At 39.0% G+C, this 22,091-nt stretch overlaps 1 protein-coding gene across 9 annotated transcripts in view; it reads right to left on the reverse strand.

Moving 5' to 3' along the window:
- LCORL (ligand dependent nuclear receptor corepressor like) overlaps window positions 1–22,091 on the reverse strand; it is a 138,446-nt gene that overhangs the window by 112,326 nt on the left and 4,029 nt on the right. The gene's annotated exons all lie outside the window — the stretch shown is intronic.

Here is a 22,091-nt window from a genome sequence, read left to right on the forward strand (position 1 = left end):
TCTATAAATCAAAGGGGTTGGATTTAATGATCTATCAATGCTCATCTAACTTTTCCTCAAATACTTCAGTGTCAAACTGAAGATGCTTCCCAAGGGAATCCGTATTTTATTTCAAAAACAATTATAAATACTATGAAGTTTTTCTTTAAGTTGAGCTAAATTCTCTTTCCACAATTACACTCGCTTCCATTCTTTTTTTTTTTTAATTAATAGTTTTTATTTACCAGATATTTGCATAGGTAATTTTACAACATTGACAATTGCCAAACCATTTGTTCCAATTTCTCCCCTCCTCCCCAAATGGCAGGTCGACCAATGCATGTTCAATATGTCAGAGTATAAATTAAATACAATATATATATATATATATATATATATATATATATATATATATATATATATATATATATATATATATATATATATAAATTAAATACAATACAAACACACACACACACACACACACACGACCAAACAGTTGTTTTGCTGAACAAAAAGAATCAGACTTTGAAATAGTGTACATTTAGCCTGTGAAGGAAATCCAAAATGCAGGCGGACAAAATTAGAGGGATTGGAAATTCTCTGTAGTGGTTCATAGTCATCTCCCAGAGTTCTTTCGCTGGGTGTGGCTGGTTCAGTTCATTACTGCTCTACTGGAACTGATTTGGTTCATTTCATTGTTGGAGAGGGCCTCGTCCATCAGAATTGATCATCATATAGATCCAAATTGCTCTCCAGAATGGCTGGATGTATTTGCAGTTCCACCAACAATGTATCAGTGTCCCTGTTTTCCCACATCCCCTCTAACATTCTGCATTACCTTTCCCTGTCATTCTTTGCTTCCATTCTTAGAGGTCAAGCAGAAAAAAAGTTTAATTCCCCTTCCAGGTAACACTCTCCAAACATAATTATACAGTTTTCTCTCAAATCATCTTTTAAAGACTAAAAGCCCCAATCTCTTCATGAAATTCACATATGATACGGTTTCAAAAACCTCTCAGTTTCCCAGTCAAAGTGTTCTGGACTTATTGTGTTTTATGTCCCACCTAAAATGTTTTTATTACAACAATACTGCCCATGCATTTTAAATACTCAAACAATGACAGAATCTAAGAGTAGGAAGAACCAGTAGCATCTAGTTTAACCAATTTACAAAAGGAACCTCCATTATAAACTATTATTGTTATAAACCAATTATATAATAACATAATATTATATACATATATTATAATTTATATAATTATAAACCAACTATCTACCAAGTGATAAGATTCTGTGAATTCAACTGGTTTGTTTTGTTTTGGGAGGGGGTGTAAAGTTACAGTTTAATGAAGACACACAACAGGAACTAGTATTATCCTAGGTCTTTAAAAAAAAAAACCCACAGAAAAACAGTTTATTTCTAAAAATCAGAAGGCCTCAGATTTAGACCTTATTCTGGCATTTTCCTTGGTGAATTCTCCCACTCCTAGTCTCTATACCCCAGTCCCTCTGGAGCCTCAACTAAAATCCCACCTCTGCAAGATCCCTTTCTGCGTGTCCCTTAATGCTTGTGCTTTCCCTCTAAGACAATATCCAACGTACCCGGAAAATGCCTTGTTTAGGCGGTTTGCGTATTATTTCTGTCGCCAGACTAGCTGTGTTCCTTGAGAGCAGGTACAGATTTGGCATTTTTGTGTCTCCCCGTCCACAGCAGTCATTTAATAACTCCCTGCTGAGGGACTGGGAGACCGTGGCTGAAAAGGAGGGAAGGAGGGAAGGTGTTCTAACCTCTGGCAGCGTCTGGGCCCGGCGCCCAGAACCGGAGCCAGACTCTCCCTGCCACAATCCCGCCGCGAGCAACACCGCAGCTACTCCGCTCTGCTGCCCGGATTTGATTCCTTCCCAGCTCCCAAGTACTCCAGGAGTCACCGGGCCAGGCCCCGGCCGGTGCGGAAAATGAACCACGGCAAGAACGCTGCCTGAGGGAGGGGCGCTTGGTGAGAGAACACCCATCCACCACCCCATTCGGACGCCTGGCGCACCTAGCCACAAGGAAGATCGGAAGTGAGCAGGGGGAGCAGCGGCGCCTCCTCCGCCGAGCCCCCATCGCCCTCGGCCTGCTACGGGACAGAAGACCCTCTCTGCTCCAGGTTCCTCCGGCCCAGTCGCGGCAGCCCAAGCGCTCAGAACAGCCCTGCAGAGGCGAGGGCCCCCGTGGGACTGGCCCGGCGTCTCCTCTAGCCACGCGCCCAGCCAGAAGGGAAGCGCGCTGCCGGAGTCAGTGGCTTCCCCCATGGTCCCCTCCCTTCCCTCCTGTGCTGCCCTACTGAACCGCCAGAACCAAGCCGCTTTTTTGTTCCGACTTCCAGAACCGTCCGGGGAACAGGTGAGCGGAGCTGCCGTTCCGCCCGTGTCCCCTCCGGCTCCCTAGTTCGGCACCGAGCGCCCGCCGCCCAGAACATCCTCTGCCCGCTCCCCTTCTCCTTTACCCTACAAGTGTGAATGCCCGTTTTACTTCAGTTTCAGAGGGGACTGCGAAGATTCTTCTCTAATCCCCCCCCCCCCCCAACCCATTGTCCTTGTCCTTAAACCTCGGAGCACTTCTATCAGCACCAAGAGCAAGGGAGGAAAAAGACCCCCTTTGGTCCGGCGGAATTGCATCGTTGCGCTTTTTTATCATTAATTTCAAACTTGGAAAACGGCCGTTTTGGTGTCGGCCCGGGGGATGTTGGGAGCCAAAGCCTCCGTGTCACCTTCTGTCTGGGGTCGCGACTGAGTCCCACTTTTCCCGAAAAGCGACGCGCGCTGGCGGGCAGCGGCTGGAGGCCGGCCTTGGCGCTGCCAGTCCTCCCTCCCTCCCGTGGCTGACAGCTCCGCAATCAGACACACACGGGGGGGGGGGGGGTGAGGGGGGCGCTGCCCTTGGGCTCTCCCTCTCTAACTTTCTTACTGTTGCCCTTTATTTCTGCTTCTCTCTCTGACATCCAAGGTTCTTTGGTCTGAACCGGTACAGATCGCATCTGACAATGAACCCCTCGCGGGAGTGGAGCTTTCATCTTTAACACCCACAGACTTATTGTCCAGAAATGTTTTTAGTCCAAGGGTGAGCAGCGCTTTATGATGAATCATGGCCCAAAGTCAGGAGGAGAGAGGACTCTGAGGAAGGCTTCATTCTCACCCCATCCCTTCTTTTCTCTCTACACTATGATTTCTCATTTTCTTGCAAACACACGCGCTGCAGGTTTTCCGGGCTTCGTTCTCCAGAACCCGACCATTGCGCCTTGCTGCTCTACACCAGAAACCTGTTCTCCCCCTTCTCTTCCTCGCCTCTAACGCGTCTTCCCCTCTGGATCCCAATCTCTTCTAATTGTGCTGTTTGCTAAGATCTACACCAACTCCCCGCAGAATTCCCGGCTCATTCAGTGAGTTTCTCATGGTTCCTTTGGAATTGTGGACGGCCTCTGTGCCCCAGACTCTGATCAACAACTTAGATGAAAATCCCAAGCCAGGAAAGCTTTTTTTAAAAGACTATTTGTTTCTACTGAATTATGAAAAGACCCTAATGATGAATATATTTTAAATAGAAACACAAGAAAAGTTTCCTAGAAACTTCATTTTGTTTCCAACTTCAAACTATGAGTAGTTAAAGACGGGTCTGTTTTGAGTATCAAATTTTGGAGAGGAGAAGAGTGGCTGTCCAGGGTAAGCCCACTCCTGGTTTAAATTTAAATTGTATTGTAATTTGAATGCCAGATTCCACACTGGGCTCTCTGGGTATTCCAGAGACACATTGATGTAAGTCAGAAATTGCCATCAAGTAGAGTCCAAGCAATCACCCGTTCTACTAAAGAAACAATAAAGAATATTTTGATTGTCACTGGAGGGGAGAAGCAAAAGCTCTTGATTAGCATCACAGAATGAAAATGGGAAGGGCCTTTGGGGCCAAGTAAAGATGAGGAAACTGAGGGTTTTGGGTATTATAAATAACAAAAGCTAAGAAATGAATCCCTAAATCCCAATCCATTTGCTAGAACTCGAAGAAGCTATTCTGACTCTTATCATAGATTCCCTTTTAACAATACAACCCAGAATTTTTCTGGAAATTGAAGTGCATTGATACTTAGTTGGAATTATCATCTTCCTTTTTTTTTTTTTTTTTGAAAAGCATCCCTCCTCCAATCTCTTCCACCATGATATTCAAAAACCAGAGTTTCTTTGCAATCACATCTACGCTTCTAGTTGCAAGCATGATGACTTTGATCTCTTTGTAAAGCTCCTAGGTTCTATTAGTTATGCCTGAAGAAACTGTGGTATAGGAAAATAATGCAATATCATGCTGTAAGAAATGATCAAAGTGACTTTCAGAGATTCTTGGGCAAAACTTGTATGAAATGATGTAGAGTGACGATAGCAGAACCAGAACAATTTAACAGCATTGCCAAAATAAAGTAAGACTCAAAGCTAGTCATTATAATGAAAAACCTCAAATTCAGAGGGCAAATGATAGACAATTTATAGAATGATACCTAGTTTTTGGGTTGTGGCCCATGCAGGATTTTGTTTTGCTTGATCATGCATATTTGCTGCATGAGGTTTTTCTTTTTTCTCCAAACAGGGCAGAGGAACACGGAAGAGAGAAAATGTTATCTAATTTAAAACAAGACTGAAAAAAAGGAAGAAAAAAGTTAAAGAATAAAAACAGCTACTTCCTTAGATCCTCCAATTTCATGCCTTAGTTCTACCTTAGTTTTTTTATAGAAAAAGGGAGGGGTATTCTATCTTCCCCCTCCTGTTTAATAGAATATCCCTGCTAAGACACCCCTCTAATCATGGATGCTATTAGTAAGGGCAATGGCAGTACTCTTAGGTATCTCTGTGGCACAGTGTTGACACAAACATATACCCTGGAATCAGGAAGACAAGTTCAAGTCCAATGTCAAGCCCTTACTAGCTCTATGATCCCTAAAGGAAAAAGAGGAGTAACAAGAGCATCTCTCTCTCAGGGTCCTTGGGAGGATCAGCTGCAGCCACATCTGTCAGCACTGGGCAGCGTGCCTGCTTGATGTCAGGCTCGAGGCAGGCCTCCCTCCTTTCCTGGTGGTTGACGCTTCCCCATCCTAAACCCTTGGTAAACCACTGCCGCTGCCCACGGCCCTCTTTTCTGGTCCTCAAACGGCTGCTGGGGGCCCATGCTGCTAACAATGGGGAAAGTCACCCCACTGTTCTGATGGGGTTCACAATCAATCTGTTATGCCAACTCAACTAGACCCTGACTGCAGGCAGGCAATCCTCACAGGCCTCCCTACATCAGCTCCCAATCCTGCTTTCCAACCTTTCCATCCGTTCCTCCAATCTCCCAACACTTTCAACTGAGAACTTCGACTCATATTTTCTGAAAAACGTCAGGACATTCCTAGAGCGCTGCCTCCTCCCCTCCATGTCATGTGCGCTTTTTGCCATTATTTCCCCCTATGCCCCTCTACCAGCACCAGCTCCTACCCTCTGGCTTACAATAAGCCTGCCTCTCTCCCTTCCTCACTAATAACCCTTCCATCCTAGATAACTAACTATCAGAATTTCTTTGGCCCTTTGTGCCCTAAGCTCCTTGAGAAAGCCATCTCTGGGAGGAATCCACGTGTCCATCTTCTCCTCTCCCTCTGAACTACAGTTTCCAACCCTGTACAAAAGTCGCTCTTCTTCAAAGTTACCAATTACTGTCTAAGAGTTAAATGTATGTGCTCACACACACGCATACACACAATATCTAGCATTTCCCCCAATTACATGTAAAAACAATTTTTAATATTTGGCAGTTTTCTGAATTCCATCACTTCTTCCTTCCTCTCCCTGAGATGTTAAGCAGATACGTGCAACCATCTAAAACATTTCCCTATTAGTCATTTTCTGGAAGAAAACAGAGACAGACACACACACATAGAAAAAAAGGAAGAAAGGATAGAAAGAATTGGAAGGGAAGGAAGGAAAGGAAGGAGGGAGGGAGGAGGAAAGAAAATAGTATGCTTTAGTCTGTATTTAGATGCCATCAGGTTTTTCTCTGGAGATAGAGAATATTTAGTCTTTTGGGATTGTCTTAGATTGCTATATTGCTTAGAAGAGGTTAAGTCATTCACACTTCATCAAACAATATTGTTTTTATTGTGTACAATGTTCTCTAAGTACCGCTCCCTTTACTCTGAATTAGTCCAGTCTACACAGATTTTTCAGAAACCATCATGCTTGTCATTTCTTATATTACAATAACATTCCATTTTAGCTCTTCTTGGTTCAACAGTCCCATATTTGTATAATAAAAAGTAATTTGGTAGCTCTCTATTTTTCCAAATATTTTACTTAGTGCTGGAATTAACTGTTCTTTAAAAATGTGGTAGAATTCACTTGTGAATCTACTGGCTTTAAAGATTTTTCCTTATGTTGTTCTTGGAATAGCTTTTTCAATTTGTTTTTTGAAGATAAGCTTATTTTAGAATTCTTTTTTCCTCGTATTAATCTGGACAATTTTCAAAAAATATTCATTTATTTTGCTTAGATAATCAAATTTGTTAGAATATAATTAAACAAAATAGCTCCTAATAATTGTGATGAATTCACCTCTTTCATTTTGGATAGTGGTAATGTTTTTTTTTTCTTCCTTTCCTTCTAATCAAATTAACTAATATTTTATTATTTCAAAGGTTTTCTTACTTTCTATTTTATTTATCTCTCCTTTGATTTTCAGGATTTCTAATTTGGTGTTTAATTTTTAAAATTTTTAATGTATTTCTTTTCTAGGTTTTTTCAATTGCATGCTCAATTCAATCAATGATCTGCTCTTTCTCTATTTTACTGATGTAAGCATTTAGAGAGAGAAAATTTCCCCTAAATATTGTTCTGGCTTAATCTCATAAATTCTGGCATGTTGTTTCATTGTTGTCCATTCTCTTAAATGAAATTATTGATTCTTTCTATTATGTATTTCTTTGACTCATTCTTCAGGATTAGATTCATTTTCAATTAATTTTTAATTTATCTTTCTACTGCTTTTCACTGAATGTAATTTTTATTGCATTATGATTTGAAAAGGAGGTACATTATATTTTCACTTTTTTTTTACATTTGGTTGTGAAGTCTTTATGCTCAATTACATGGTCATTTTTTGGAAAGGTCCTATGTGTCATTGAGAAAAAGATAATATTCTCTTCTATTCCCATGCAATTTTCTCCAGAGAGCTATCATATCTAACTTTTCTAAAAATCTATTCATCTCCTTTAACTCTTTTCTTGTTTATTTATTTATTTATTTTTGGTTACATTTATCTAGTTCTGAAAGGGAAAAGTTGAGGTCCTCCATTAATCTACTGTTTTTGTCATCTTATTTCCTCTTGTAACTCATTTAATTTCTTTAAAAATTTAGATGTTTTACCATTTGATGCATATATTTTTAGTATTAATATTACTTCATTGTCTTTGGCACCTTTTAGCAAGCTATCTCTTTTAATTAGAACTACTTTTCCTGAATCACGAATGCTATCCACTTTTTAAAAATGTCTGATGAAGTGTAATAAATTCAGTTCCAGAACCTGTATATCAAGTGTTATTTCTTGTAAATAGCATATTGTAGGATTCTGTTATATGGGTAAATTGATTCTGGCCTTTTTTCAATCCTCATTTTTCTTGACTTTGCAGCCTTTCCCACTGCTGATGACCCTCTAAGATCAACTTGGTTTTCAACTCTTCTCGCCAAGTAAAGGTTTTTGGTGCTCTCCTGGTTTTTATCCTATTTAAACTGATCCCTCCTTAATCTCCTTTTCTGGATCTTCATTTAGGTCACTTACTGTGGATGTCCTACAGGGTTCTGTCCCGGATACTTCCCTTCCCTCTCTATGATGCTTTACTTGGGGATCTCAAAAGTTGCCATGAATATAATTAACATCTCTACGCTGATGATTTTTAGAAGTCCCACATCTTCAACAGCCTTTTCGGTATTTCAAACTGGATATCCAATACATATTTTAAACTTAACCCATAAATTTTCCCCCTTACCTGCCTCTCTTCCAAATTTCCCTATTTTTACCAAAGACATCTTCCCCAGTCCCTCAAGTAAGGAGTAAAGAATGATAGCCATTCATTATCATCTGACTTCTTACTATTCTTCCGCCCCTATTCAATCTATTGTTATCACTTTCCCAACATCTCTTAATCTTAACCCTAACTCCTTCTCTCCTCTTATGACAATCCTGGTAACAAACCCTGGTCATCTCATATGACTTGACTACCACAGTAACCTGCCACAAAAGCCTCTCCCCACTCTAGTCCGTCCTCCATAGTGCTTTTCCTTAAGTGCCAGTCTGCGTTATTCCCATATGCAACATTCCCTTCCATCACCAGGATGCCAACGCTCTCTGATGTGCATAATCTTATGCCCCCAAAGTTCTCACACCAGCCTCCAAACTCCATCTGTTTGCTCTGGGCATTCTCCCTGACCCGGAATGCTCTCTCTCCCTATCTTCACCTCCTAGTTCCATTGGCTTCTTTCAAAACACCAACCCTTTACAGAAGACTTTCCCAATCCCTCTTATTTTCCTCTAATTATTTCCTCTTTTTCCTATATAGAGATTGTATCTATTCATTTGCTTATTATCTTACTATGAAACTGTGAGCTCAGTAAGAACAGGGACTGTCCTTTGTCTTTCTTTGTATTCCCCTCACCGCTTAGCTTAGTGGTTTAATAGATGCTGACTGACTTATCAAAAAAACACAATGTTTAAGAGTGAAATTATTAAGAGAATTAGTGTCTTTAATTTCTTAAGTCTCTACCTATCTATTAACAGTAAACAAATATACACCTTTGCAGTTAGAGTTTTTGCAACTATTCATACACAGTGATTCAGTAACTCCATTATGAGGTATATAGCCAAGGAGCTTAACAACTGAAATATGGGTCCCATGTACCCTTCACATTCTTAGTAAGCAGCACTGTAGTAACAAAATAGATTAACAAAATAGTTGCCCTTCAATTGGAAATGAAGACATTTCAGTATATGAATAGAATATCATTTTGCTATAAGAAACAATACAAATGAGGAATTCAGAGAAACACAGTCAGATTCAAGTGCTTGCTGTGACCAGCTCTCGGGACAGTATCAGGTGCGGAGTCTGACTGGGACACTTGTCCAACCATCATGCAGGTGTCCTAAGGCAAGCTCAGGGAGGATGGAAACCTCCCGTGGAGCTGAAGGGCAGAAGTTCCCTTGAGCTTGATTTTCAGTATGAATACAGACCATGAAAGCTGTGCCTTCTGATCTGTGGGGTTTTAAGCAGGTGTCAGAAAAGTTACCACAGAGATAACTGGTTTGAGCATTCATAGCCACATTTGCTTTTTTATCCTTCGATGTTGGCTCTTACTATCATTGTGAAGCAGATTTATTAAGCACCTATCATGTGCTTGGTACTTGGGTACAAGTAAAAAGAACAAATTAATCTCTTCTTAAAAAAAAAAAAATCAGATTCCAATGGGAAAGAAAGCATGCACATATAAAAATATGTTTAACATAATTAAGTTAATAAATACAAATACAGTTATCTCTTCCACACTGTGACTTTCTCCAACATGGTTTCCATATCGTAGATCAGCATAAGAAATTAAATGGGATTTCAGGGTGAATTTTGTAGAAACTGCAGTTGCAAAGTCCACCAGATGACAATAGAGCCTATGACCAAATATTTAATCCAAATTTTTTTTTTTAAAAGGTACTGTAACACCCCTAAAAGAAAACAAAACAAAACCAGACTTCTCTAGTACAAAGGAAGGGCCAAAAAATTTACACAAATTTTTCATATCACAGGTGTATCAGATTCTTAGGGCCCCGCTCCCCTCATGATGTGGAAGGGATAACTATATACCAAATGGATAAATACAAGGTAGGCTGAGATAAAGATAGCTCTGGTACGGGGAGCAGGAATTAGGAAAAGTTTCGAGCAGAAACATGCAGAATTTGAGCTACATATTAAAAGAAAAGATAAAACAAACAAACAAACACACACACACACACACACACGATTTAAACATTAAAAGGTAGCCAAATTAAGATTAACTGAAACCACTTTCTTAATTGAGAGATAGATAGGAGGATTATGGGTGAAGAAAGAAGAGAAGTATGGTACATTGTAGCTTTTTTTTGGTGAAGATTCAATGACAGTGGGGGAGATGAATTTTAGAAATTGGTGAATTTGAGAACAAAGTACATCAGTAATTTTTTAAACAACCTTTATGAAATCTACTATTGCTGTCACATTTGAAATCAAGAAGGTATATGGCAGAGATGGGCTGTGATCATATATACTAAAAAACTACAGACGTGAGGAACTACAAATGATTTGTTATGCTATTAGATCAGTTTCTCTTAATATTTTGTTTTGCTTACCATTTTATTTCAATGTTTAGTGCATGTGTAGGTTTCAGAAATAACAGGAAATGATTGTGGTAAACAACAACAAAAAGATCAGTAACATTTTTAAAAATGATTCTGTAGCTATCAACAGTCACATGAAAAAATACTTTGGATCACTACTGATTGATTAAAGAAATTCAAATGAAAATAATTCTGAATTATCAGACTAGCTAATATGACTGAATAGGAAAACGAAAATGTTGGAAGGAATGTGGAAAAATTGCCACACTTATGTACCACTGGTGGGGCTGTGAACTAGTCCAACTATTTTGGAGAATAACTTGGAGCTATGCCTCAAGGGAGATAAACTGTGTATAACTAGGTTTACATCACAAAGAGATCAAAAAGAGGAGAGAAAGAGATTTAGTTGTATAAAAATTATTTTTAGCAGCTCTTTTTGTGGAGGCAAAGAATTGGAAATTGAGGGGATGTTCACTGGGGAATGGCTGAGCGAATTGTGGTTATGACTGTGATGAAAAGAATACTACTGTGCTATATAAGAAATGATGAGCAGGATGGTTTCAGAAAAACTTGGGAAGACTTATATGAATTGATGTAAAATAAAGGGAGCAGAACCAACAGAACATTGTACACATTAATAGCAATACTGTTTGATGATCAATCTTGAAAGACTTAGAAACACTGATTAAGAAAACGATTCAAGACAATTTCAAAGAACCTATGATGAAAAATGCTATTTCCATCTGGAGAGAGAACTAAACTTTGCAGATTGTGGCATACTTAAAAAACCCCTACTATTTTATTTTCATTTTTTTGTCTTTTATAATATGGTTAACATGAAAATATGTTTCGAATGAAGAGTTTTTGTCTTCTCAATGAAGGAAAAAGGATGTATGTCAAAGAGAGAGAGAATGTGGAACTAAAATTTTTTTTTTTTAAATGACTTGAAAATTCTTTTACATGTAATTGGGAAAGATTTAATGAAAATAACTTTTAGAAATGCTCATATATAAATATGGTCTCGTTTGATTCTCACACAATCCAGTGTAAATTTAATCACTTTAAAAATAAGCTGAGGCTTGGAGACTTTAAATGAGTTAACCAAGTCACATAATATGTGAAGAACTGAAACTCTTTAATACTCAGTTCTGCTTCTATATTCGGTGTTCTCCAACGTGCTTCTTTGCTCTTTTCCTCAAGCAAATCAACATCAATTTAAAAAATGATTTTAGGTGACACAATTATTTCTTTGTATGAGTACTACAAAAATTCTGTTTTTAACCATTTTTTTCCTAATATGGTATTCTAAAATATATTATAGGTTATTTAGGTTTTTGTTAACCTGCAAACCAGCCCATCAAGTTATAAAACTGTGGGGGAAAAATGCATTTCAATTCACAAATGAACTTCATAAACGAAACCTGTTGGTAAAGTGAGGATTTCCTATAAATACATTTGAGAATTCTCTTTCTCAATCCCAGACAGCTTGCTAGGATGCCAATAAGCAGCAGCTTTTTTGTGTTTTCTCTTTTCCTCCTTGAACCATTTTATCTGGGGCACTGTTGGGTCTTAAGATGACTTGTGCTCATCGTCAACTTTGCTTTCACACATTTGCAGGCAGGCTTCCTTTCCCCCATGTTCTACATCTGGACACTGGAGGTTATTAATGCCTTTCACCCAAAAAGGACTTCATGTATGATTTTCCTTATTTTTATTTTTTTTAATTTATTATTTTTTTTAGCTAGGTGGCATAGAGGATAAAATGCCAAATCTGGAATCTGGAAGATTCGTCTTCCCGAATTCAATCAGGCCTCAGACTCTGTGTGACTCTAGGCAAGTTAATGCTCTTTGCTTGGGTTTACTCATCTGTAAAATGGGCTAGAAAGGAAATGGCAAACCAGTATCTTTGGCAAGAAAAATCCCAAATAGGATCATGAAAAATCAGGAACTAGTGAAACACTACAATAAATCACTTTTATATATTTGAGCTATAACTATTGGCTTGTTTTTCCTCTCTTTTAACTAAATTTGATAGGCAGATGGCACTACTGCTCTACAACTATATAACTTGTAATTTTAAAGAGTTGTCTGGACCATTGAGAAATTAAGGTGACTTTTCCAGGGTAACAGAGCCAGAATGTGTTTCAATACTAGCCTTTATTTCAGGTCTGGTCAGTTCTTATCCATGACAAAAATAGCACCTTAGCTAATTATTTAAGAAAAAAAACCCACAGAAATCAAAAAAATTGGAAATGTTTTACAGAAAAGCAAAGTTAAGAGAAAACTCCATATATAAATTTAAGGGGAAAAGTTACATATTTCAATTATATAAAAAGCATGATATTAATCCATTTAGAATTATGATTCTGAAAGTAATTTATACAGGATTGCAAAATAATTGCTAATTTAAGAGTGTTTATGAAAATTCACAGAACAACAAAATCCACAGATTGGAAGGTTAGGGTTGGGAAAACCTGAAAGGATGCCATGGTGATAGGTAGTACGTAACAGTAAGAGAAGAGTTTGTTTTGGGTAGAAGGTAGAGATAAAATCATTAGGATCTAGTAAGCAGCTGAGCTTAAGAAATAAGGGATTCCATGTCAATAAATGTTAATATTATCAAAACAATGGAGGTACCACTGGCAAAAATAATGAATCCAGAATAAGGAACAGAATTAGAGGTTGAAAACAACAATTCAGTTTTAGGCCTGCTGAATTTGAGATGAGAAAGAATGGGTACCCTAGGAGATGTGGCTCTGGAGAAGGGAATTAGATTTGGGAAATAATCTTCCTAGAAATGTAAATGAAGCTGTGAGTGATCAAAAGAGTTTGCCAAAAGAGAGCAAGAAAACAAATCTTCGGAGAACATTCTCTTTAAGGAGTTAGGAAATAAGAACATAAGGAACCAGCAGAGGAGACAAAGACAGACCCGCTAAAAAGCAGGAAAATGAGTAGACTACGGTTCCTCAAAAGCTAAGAGAAATCAAGTCACATCAACAGCCACTTATTAAGCATCTACCACGTGGCAGTCCTTGAGCTAAGTAAGCAGCAGACAATACAGACAAGATAAATTACAGAAAACCTTAGAGAATCGATATTTTCAGCAGGAAGGGGAGTGGTCACTAGCTTACTTTCAGGGACCAGGCAGATGAGGACCTCTCCCCTTATGGGTGACCTTGAAAAGCAAGTTCCAACAGAGAGGTGGGGAGTACTTGAGTAGGTAGTGAGAAAGCGGGACCAGAGGGAGACAATTTAAGGAGTTTGAACAGGTACTAAGAAAGTGGGGGATTTAGGTATAGATAATGTAAGAAGTTTAGTAATCAAGAGAAAAAAGGGTAAAAGGGTCAAGAAAATAAAAAAACTAATTTGAGCTCTCTCTTTCTTTTTGTAGTTAAATGGGAAGAAGTCAGTGGAGAGGCAGACGAAACCTGCAATGCAAAAGAAATGTTGACAACTCCAAGAAGATTCTGCTAGCAGGTAATAGGGAATGGGATCAAAAACAAAGATGGGGGATGAGCATCAATGACTAACGAGATAGTGCTGAGGTTTGATGAAGTGAGATGAAATGGACAAGTTCTTACTGCACATATTCTTAATGCAAGATAAATCTATGAAATGAGATAAGGAATGAAAAAAAGGACACCAAGAACAAAAAGCATCAAGAACATAGACAATATGGACAGTGGTCCCTAACTCAATCTTTCTTAATGACCAAGCATATTATAATGCCTTTAGGTCATCATTCTCACTAATTCTCATTGTGCAATAAAAAGTTCTTGAACTGAATAGATACTGAATGGGAAACAAAACGAGAATCTGAACAATTCTGGCATCAGTAAGAACAGAAATAAAAATAATGCATACCAGGGACCTTACAAAGAGAATCCCAGTTACTCAGTGCCTGATATATAGGTGATAGGGTGGAAGTGAAAGTAGGAAAGAAAAAGCAAAACAGAATCTGAGTCTGGTTCCGTGGGAAGCAGATGAGGAGCAGCAGGTAGATCTGAGACAGAAAGCATCCCCTGAATTTTCCAGACACCGAGGGCACATCCATCCACAAAGAGCCAGGCCTGAAACCAAAGGACTCCATCAGATAAAGTGGGCCTGACTTTAACAGGCGCTGGCTGCCACAGATCCTTTTCTTTCCATAAGGTACAGTCTTTTCAAGGGGAAAGTATAAAAAGTATGAGAAAAATCATAAAAAGCCAAGTGTGAAGCAATGAGCAAAACAAGAACAACCAATAGCCAAGCTCAGGAGAAACACAGCATGCAAGGCGATGCCCTGGGTCCTTGGGCTGAGGGCCATGCCTCCAGGCAGTGAGGTCCAAGCCTCCAGGTGGTGAGGGCCTCCTCCACTCCTCTAACATAGAGGCCATACTCTTGTCCCACCAACCCCACCACATGTTGGGGGGGCACCCCCAATGATCTTTAAGTGCAGATGGTGAAAGGGACTGGCAGAGATGACAACTGACTCCTCCAGCACCAGGGACCTGCCAAGTGACAGGGCTGGATGCGCCTCGTGCTCTTTCCATCAGGCAGCTATAGACACTATGGCAGCCAAGGCCACGGCGGGGCCAAGTGACCAAAGAATGCCACCAGCTACCAACAGGCACTTCTATGGGCACTGGGCACACCCAGGAGGTGCGTCTGTGCACAGGCGGTCAACTGTGTCCTACAATGTCCTCTCCACATGCTGCGGACAAAATACATCTAAGCATACACCACAAACACACTGACATTTACTTATAGACATTCAAGTCATGACTGAAAAGGACAGCTCACAAATCCATAGTTCCAAATGGAAAAGGTACATTATTTGCCACGGGGTGTGTGTGTGTGTGTGTGTGTGTGTGTGTGTGTGTGTGTGTGTGTGTATGTATGTGTGTGTTTGTGTGTATGAAACTAAAACCTGCTAAGTCACCAGGCTGCAATTCAGTTAGTAAACTTCTATTTTCCATGATGTCAATCAGCTATTCTTGAAAACTAATCCAAAATGGTTTCATTTTTTTACTTAACAAATATATTCAAGAGCCACCAAAACTCTCTACTTGGAAGATTTTTTAAAAGGTTAGAAAGTTAAGTCCCTGAGTTTTTTGTTTTGTTTTGTTTTTAAGTATAAATATAAATTGGGCAGTGAGGGGGCACAGTGGACAGGACAGAGCTAGAGCTAGTCAGGAAGATTCATTTTTCTGAGTTCGAATCTGATATCAGTCACTTCCTAGCTATGTGAGCCCAGGCAAACCCTTGCTTGCCTCAGTTCCCTCCTTTATAAAATGAGTTGCAGAAGGAAATGGCAATTTACGTCATTCAGCATCTTTGCCAAGAAAATCCCACATGGGTTCACAAGGAGTTGGACACATGAATGAATGAAAAAAAGATATGAACTATTTTATGTGTTACATGGTTGTAAACATAATGATAGGAACATTTTCAAATTCAGGCTTAAAAATTCTCCCTCCCTAATGAGCTTATTTCAAAAAGCAGGAGCTTTCCTTATTAGTGGTGCTCTTTGGCTCAGCACTAAGCTATATAGGATATTAACTCAAATAAATATATAACATCAAAAGCCATTTCCCCTTTGAAGAAATAGTCAAAGAATACTTTTGTAAATACTTCTCAAACAAAAATACACTAAGCTATTAACAACCATAAGGATGACTGCTTCAAAAATCATTAACATGAAGAGAAATGTAAATCAAAACAACTCTGCAATTATTTCTCAACAACCAAGCAAACTAGCAAGGAGGATAGAAGATGAAGAGAGTCACCAATAAAGAAGTTAAGATAACATAGGCCCATTAATAACACTGTTAGTAGAGATAAGGGGATCTAACCACTTGCATAAGCAACTTAACACTATGTGAGGAAAGATACCATGGGCAAAATTTATCCTATCCTTTGACCCAAAGAGCTCCTTGCAACATATATCCCAAGGAGGTTCAAGATAGAAAGAAAGGTCCAAAATACACATGGCAACTCTTTTTGGTAGGAGCACAGCTCTAAAAACAAAGTAAATGTCCACGGCACCCAAATGTGACTGTTTCTGTGCCATTAAAGAATGCACATAGAGAACACAGAAGGCAGAGAAGTCTTATGGGGCAAAAAGGTGACATAAAAACAAATGCTCTAATTGTTTTTAAAATATCATTCATACCTGGAGGGAACAAATTATGTGAACTTTTATTTTATTTTAAAACACTGCTAAGTAGCAGTATTCTTGAATAGTCCACAATAAATTTCAGCAAATTTGAGAAAAAAGAAAAGATAGGAAAGGAAAGAAAAGAGAAAAGGAAACAGGAAAGGAAAGGAGAAAGGAGAGGGAAAGAAAGGGAAGGAAAAAAAGGAAAGGAAGAAAGGATAGAAGGAAGAAAGGAAAAAAAGAAAAAACTGCCAAAAGATAACTGCCAACCTCTATGGGTAGAAACTGGAATTTCCTGGCTATGTGGGGTGAAGGAGACTTAAGCATCACCTCAGGCTTCTAGATTGTGGACCTTGATAACTAGGATACTTGGGGCCCTCACAACAGGAAAGTCCAAAAGGGGAACTCGGGTAACAACCTAGCCTAAGCTGAATGGGGAAAGGAGAGGGCACTCCTGCTCAGGAGCCCGGACCCAACGAGGTGCACAACCACAAAAAGTGGGTACCACAGGGGGAAGGAAGGGACCTTCTCCAAGACAGCTGTACGGCAGCAGCCAGAAATGACAGAGTCTGATGGTACAGCCAGGGGTATTCCTAGCATAGAACAGGGAAGTCATTTCATTTCCTGAGAGTTCTTGGTATCTTGGAGTTTCTGTTCTCTGAAAATCCTAAAATGATTTCCTGACATACAGACACATGAAGGTGCTCTAGTCAACCAATAATGGAAGGAAAGTAGTTTTTAGAAAAAGATTTTCTCCTATTTCTTTACAATTATTGTTATTCCTTATAGAGAATACTACCACATATTCTAGCACCTCCTGTTTTAAGTAAAATACTGCCTCTTACTATTAGTCACCTGCTCTAATAAACTTTGAACAGTTTTTAGCAGTCAAAATTCCCTCAAAGGAAAAATAAAATATGTGCCCAGATCAGATTCACAGAGAAATTAAATGATAAGAAAAACCAACTTTTGGCAATACATATTCATCAAAGTGGATATAGGAAGGGCTTTTGTTCAAACCTGTACCAACTACATGTTAACTGAATCCTCATGATGTGTGAGGTGCCCTACCAGATACAAGCACAATAAGAGTCCTGCCCATGAGGTGCCACACGCCTACAATGGGGGCGGCACTTGGACCTCAGCTTTCTCCTCTTACTGTGTGGAAAAGGTGAGCAAGTCCTTCCCCTTCCATGAGCCTCAGGCCTTCTGATTTCCCTCCTGACCTCCAAGCTCCAGGCATTCTGCTTACATGCAGGCTCCTCCAGAAGAGACCCATTCCCCGGGCCTGTGCCCCCCAGCCATCTCTTCACCTGTACCTTCTCTCTCTCACCTCTCACTTTCAGGACCCTTTCAATGTACTGTCTTCTCCATTAAAATCCAAGCTCCTCTAGAAGAGGAACTGTCTGTTCTCCAGTGTTTGTAGTGTCAGCACTTAACACAGTGCCAAGAACAGAGAACACACCTCTAAATACATGGGAGGGAGAGAAGAAGAGGGAGAGGGAGAGGGAGAGAGGAGAGAGAATTGTTATAGGGAAATACCAATAAAGTGCCATGATAACGAAGTAGAAATGTAGCTCTGGTAAAAAAGAAAGCTAGATTCAGAACTAAATCATCTTAAATTCTTAATCAAATTGGACTTTAGTTTTTCCTACAAAAAATGGAGATAAATTATTTGTACCACTGGGTTTGCCATGAAAACAAAATGAAATAATCTAATGGAGCACTGTAAGTTCCCAGCACCTAGCATTATACCTGCAGATGTTTAATGTTAACTGAGTTCTAGGCAGGGGGAAAAAGGCAATCAAAGAAAAAGTTCCTAGAATTACAGGAAGGACTAAAAGACAGAAATGGGTAGCAGAGGAGGACAAAGGCCAACAGCAGAAAGGATTCGGGTAGAAGAAAGAACATAAATGAAGATAAGGAGGCAAGAAAATAAAATTAGATACCAAGAATTATGACGTGGCCCAGTTTTTCCAGAGTGCAGGTCACTATGGAAGGCAATAGTAGAATAATAGTAAGGTCACAGAAGGAGAACATGGGCAAACTATCAAAGGCTTTCTAATGTGTTACAGAGCCAGGAAGATGCCACGGGGTAAAACACAGCCAAGCAGAAGTTGTCTGGCTGAGGGCAGAAGCTCCGGTGGAAAGAGAAGGGCAGAAGCCAGACTAAAGAAGAGGGAGGATGAAATAAAGGTCAGACTCAGGGGCTGAGGCAGCGACACCAGTGAAGAGAAGATAACAAATGGGGAAGAGGCGAATTTGGGGTTTAATGGCTCTGGCAGGGCAGCCAGGTGGAAAGGTGGGTCTGGGATTGGGGAGAGGGTTCACAGCTAGAGATCTGGAACCATGCACCTCATACACACACAGAAGGACAGCAAAAGACACCCACCAGCACACCCTGGAGGACTTCCTTTGGGCGCAGGACCAGAGCCAGTACGATGAACCCCTCAGAGGGATGAGGAAGACCAGGGGCAGACAGACAAAATTCCTTCAGAAAGAGACGACTGACATGTCCAACGCTACACAGAGGTCAAAGATTTGAGCAAAAACGTCTGGATATTTGTAACAGTTCAAGCTAATTAAGACAAATGAAAAGGCAAGGAAGAGGTGGAAAACTTTTATCTTCTTCAGATCATTACACTCTTCTTGTAGCCTGCTGAAGAACAAATAAGCTCAAGCCCCGTGTTGCCACAGAAAAAAGACCAATGAAGAAGTACCTTGGCCCACACCCCTTCTTCTTTGTATTTTCCAGAACAGAAGAGGGGAGGACAGTGAAGTAGTTCTACTCAACCTGCCTTGTTTAGCAAGTAATGGATAGTTGTAGATAAGACAAGAAACAGGTAGCTAGTTCTCTTTCCTACTAGTAATCTCTCTATGATACGGGAAAAGAAAAAAGGAAGGATCAGGGGAGACAAGTAACGAGGAGGCAAATGAGGAATCCAGCTTTAAGAATCCACCGACCAGCAGAGCAAGAACAACTTATGAAGCTCAAAAAGAACTCACAACCAAAACCTAGCGTGGCTCACAAAAGGGGAAGTTGTAACCTTCTGAAATTACCAAAGTATTTTAAAACCATAATTTTAAATGATTAAACCTGTAAAGATATTAGAACACAAAGATGTATAAACTCTCCATCTAGTATATTTGAAACAACATATCCTTGTAGCATTTTCAGAAAATATTTCACAATAGATCCTTTCAGGATGCCAGTGTTGAATACTTGGTAACAAAAGAAATCCTTGGTGGTTATTTTAAAATTAGCTAAGAGTCTGTAAACACACATACCCCTTCATACATATATTTCATTATATAAAAGCTACATAAAATTACTCAACTAAACATTCATCCCAAGGACATCTAAGGATGAAACCTGAAAGGGAACAATAGAGGGGGAAAATGGAGAATTTAAAAGATTTTAAATAAAAGATTTTTATAATAAACATTCTTTATTGTCAAAGATGGTAGAGCTATATATCTGGAACTGTAATATTAGTCAAAATAGCTCTAAAAAAGAATAGAAAAAAAACAGACTGTATCATATATGCATAATAGTGCATATATGAGGGGGAAGTTCTAGAGGTGACAAATTTTAGGGAAGGGCATGAGAAACTGTCAAGGAATTAATTTTCAAAAAAGAGAGAATATAGCACAGTAAATATCTTTAGCCCTTCCCTACCAGCAAAAATCTGTCAAGGCAATATCAATAACAACAATTCAAATGCTTCCAATTCTACAAGAAAACGGTTGATATTGACGAAAAGACTGGAGAAGGGACTTTCACAAAAGGTATTACAGCAGACCACATTTTTATAGTCAAACAACTGACTGAAACAAAGAGAAAATAAGATCAGACTGTGCTTAGGGATTGCTGGCTATTTAAAAATAAAGTATTTGAACTGGTAAAGGAAAATGCTACTTTTAAGGTTCTTCAACAAGTCACCTTCCATGTTGGTGGAATGATAATCACATAAAGTAACCTTTTTGGGGGGCAGTCCTCCTGATTATTGTAAAATGAGGCGTAAAGCCAAGATAATATGCTTGCCACAATCATGGAGGATGTCTTACACAAAGTCCAGATGAAAAAGGTGGTTAAGTAAGACATTCCAGATTCTTCAGCTTGCAGAAGGCATTATGTGGATTGTTTCAAGCCCAAGAACATTTCAATACCCAAATGAAATTTGTAATCCCTTACAAGAGTTTAGCCTAACTATTCACACACAAAAACAATTAATGAATAATGAATAAACTACCCTGGTGGAAAACTCAAGAAAGTTTGTCCATCATTACATCTTATCTTGGACAGGAAAATAAGCCAGATTCAGAATTAAAGTGGAGAGCTGGAATGACTGACTTCTGGAAGTAAGAGAGATTTTCAATTGCTCCAAGCTTCTCCTTGAATGAAGCTCAACTTTTCAAATGCAATACAATTGCAAAGATGTTGTATAGCTGTGAGCTGTGACTATAAAGATAAAAAGTTGAAGCTCATCCAAAGGGTAGTGGAGACTGCAGGAAAAGTGTGAAAAGAATGAAATAATATCATAAATGAAGAATTATGTAGGCATAAGAGTGTAAAGAAAAAAAGATAAGCTAATCACATGTAAACACAGAGTTAAATGGGTGATAGTTTGTACATTTCACTCATCTTCATCTAATCAAGATAATGAAAGAAAATCCCTAACCAAGTTGGGTGGCAATCCCAAAGGATTTATGGGATCACATGGTCAAGAGTAGCAAAGGATGGATAGACATGAACATCTCGTAATCTAATCATCAGAGGGAGTGCTTTAAATCAGTAAGTTCATAGATCCTTTGAAATAACCCCCCCCCCCCTATACACACACTCATACCAAAGACAGAGTGAATTATAATAAAATAATGGCATGGTGAATTATATAATTGTATATTAAAAAGGGCATAAATACTTAGAAGGAAAATATTAATTTTTAGCTGAGTTTTAAAGGGAAGAAATGGGTCCTAAGAAGAAGGAACTAGCAAAACTGCTTCATTAAATTAGGAAGATCTATTAAAAGATAAAGAGGCAGGAAAATATATGCAAAATGCCATATGTCTAGAGCTAACTCAAAAGGAAGAAGGCTAGAGAAATCCTTAAGTATCATTCCGTGGGACAGGACCACCAAAAGAATGACTGAAGACAATGCTGGAAGTTTTCAGTTAATATAAAAAGGCACATAGGAAATATCGTAGGGTTTTAAGTTATGCAATAAAACTGACAGTGGAGTTTTAACTATTTATGCAGGATTTCAGATAGGCAGAAAGCTGGGAAGTCAGCGAAGATTTTTCAGTAGCTATATGGGAGATTATCAGCATCTGGACAAAGGCTGCCATAGATGTGCAATAGCTGAATCTATGAGGTACTGAAAAAGATGATTCATTTACCAAAGGAATGAATGGAAGGAGAAGAGGATGGCAAGAAATTTAAGTGATTAAAATTCCAAGGAATCTTAGGAGAGAAAACTGGAATTGAATGATTCCCAAGTACATTTTTATTTTTAGGGGGGCTGGAAATGTAAAACAAATCTCCAACTAGAGCCAAGTAAC

This window comes from Sminthopsis crassicaudata, chromosome 6 (assembly GCF_048593235.1).
Source record: "Sminthopsis crassicaudata isolate SCR6 chromosome 6, ASM4859323v1, whole genome shotgun sequence".
Lineage (NCBI taxonomy): Eukaryota > Metazoa > Chordata > Mammalia > Dasyuromorphia > Dasyuridae > Sminthopsis > Sminthopsis crassicaudata.